Raw genomic sequence first — 2,604 nt, 5'->3', positions numbered from 1 at the left:
CACACACACACACACACACACACACTCACACTCGCACACACACACACACACACACACACACACACACACACACACACACACACACACACACACACACGCATATGCGTGTGAGTGCATGTGTATGTGTGCGTGTGAATGTATTATGCTTGTATAAATACATATAACTACATGTAGCAATCAGGTTTACTTTTCAAACTCTTGATAAACACTGAAAATGATGTCTACATTTTTGCTTTATTTATTTTCTTAGGAGAAAATCACAAGAGAAGGCATTCATTCCGTCCGTACTGATGTGCAATTTAACACGTTCTCTTGCCAAGACAACGTGTATGTTCATATACACACACGCATACTTAGATACATTAATACATATATGAATGTTTATATATGTATATAAATGTATCATCATATGTATGTACATCAATACTCACGTAGCCTTGGCAAGAGAACGTGTTAAATTACATATTGGTAGGGACAGAATGAAATGTCTTCCCCTGTCGTGATTTTGTTTTAAGAAAATAAAGAAAGCAAAAACGTAGTAGACATCGTTGTCAGTCTTTGTCAAGAGTTTGAAATCTAAACCTGATTTATTGACTGCTTGTCGATATCAAATACGAGAAACTGCTTCACATACAGCGCGATATGGTACTTCAAAACAGTATAGCTTCTTCAGAATAACGGTGGTAAATTACTGCATACACTGAGACAGAAAGAAAGTAATAGAAAAAAAGGTAGATAGATGGATAGTTGGATAAAGATAAAGAGAGCTTCTAGTGAAATATAGGCGCAAAGTAACATTAGATTTTGTGTCAGTCTTCCTAAATATGTATTCAACGTTTTATGTTGTCTGGTTTCAGTGTTTGCTTAATGTGTTTGTGAGGATTATGTCTTGCCTTTGTTTTTGCTTACATATTATTTAGTAGTTTGTTGATTGTTGCATTCTTTTCTTATCTTTTGCTTGTTATTGTTATTGCTATTTTGAACTTTTTGCTTTTACTATTTCGTTCATATTTCTCTATTCAGTATATCTGCTTAATATTTTTCTCTTTCTCTCTTCTCGCTTTCCTTCTCTTTTACTTAACTTTTCTTTCTCTATCATATCTAGGATATATATGTAACATACACACATGCGCAAAGAAGTATCTTATGCAGTTGTGTGTGCGCGCGTGTGTACACACACACACACACACACACACACACACACACACACACACACACACACACACACACACACACACACACACACACACATGTTTGTATGTATGTATGTATGTATGTATGTATGTATGTATGCATGTATATTTGTGTGTGCGTTTGCGTATTTTAGCACTTTATATAGATGTAGATAAATGAATAGATATGGCAGGCAGTTGGAACATTATCTATGCTTAAATTGATCAGGCGTTCGCGTCTATTACACATCATCAACGGCAGCAGGAAGAAAACAAAAGACTCCTCGTCCTCCGAGGGTCAGATCAATGTCTTATAGACTCAATAACTATTTTGATACGGTGGACATCACCTGGATATCTCACTCACTGAAGAACAAATAGGTTTGAAATATGGCACCTTCCAAAGACAGATTCTTTATTAAAACAATACAATCACATTGTAAACTGCCAAACAGGTGTATCCTGAGAACATACGTTGTCATCGGGCTTGATTTAGAAAATGTTAACGAGCCGTTTGGAGGCATTAGGCTCTTGTGCGTGCAAAGGCGAATGGGAAGATTTGGTTTCTAATTCAGCTGTGGCCGGGAACTCTAGATATTTTCCATGTCTTATCTTCTATTTATATTATATCTTCTTTTAATTATTGCGGTTTCATGTATTTTTTAAATTTATTCTAGCAAATTATTCGCATATTTCTATAAATATTTAATTTATCGCTATATTTATTATCATTCACTTCCCCCACTTGTTTTTATATAACTTATTTGTCCCAAACGAATGTGTTTGTAATTCTTTATTTATCGCTTCTTTGTGTATTTTATTGTTTCATTCCCTTTTTCACTCTGAGTTCGAATCCCGCCAAGATAAGCATTACCTTTCAGTCTTTCAAAGCCGCTAAAATAAAGTACCAGTCAAGTACTGGGGTCGATACAATCACCTTGCCCGTTACCCTCAGAATTGGAGGCCTTGCACCAAAATTAAAATGTATTATCCCCCCCCCCTCATGTGTCGTGCATATAAGTGCTTCTGTTTCTATCTTCAAGTCACTTCTCCGCATCCGTAACCGCCGGCTTTCTGTATCTGTGCTTGCAGTCATATCTCTTGCAAACTGACCGTACATTTATTATTATTATTATTATTATTATTATTATTATTATTATTATTATTATTATTATTATTATTATTTTATGTTTGACTTTTGTTTTGCATTTGTACAAGTTGGATCCAAGTCTCACCCAGAGACCTCAAGAGTCAACAAGTTAGAAGTTCATGTAGGTGTTATACCTAGGGTACCATATATTTGGATTTGTACAGTTTTGTTCTAGTGAATGTTTAAGAAACCATAAGAAAATTATGTGTTTGCTTTAAAATTTGAGATCACATAGACAGTATTTTACGTAGGATATGGGCAGTTCCCATGAGCACTATCTTT

Source organism: Octopus bimaculoides, chromosome 2 (assembly GCF_001194135.2).
Source record: "Octopus bimaculoides isolate UCB-OBI-ISO-001 chromosome 2, ASM119413v2, whole genome shotgun sequence".
In the NCBI taxonomy this organism is placed as follows: Eukaryota; Metazoa; Mollusca; class Cephalopoda; order Octopoda; family Octopodidae; genus Octopus; species Octopus bimaculoides.
Note: the sequence above shows the minus strand (reverse complement) of the source record.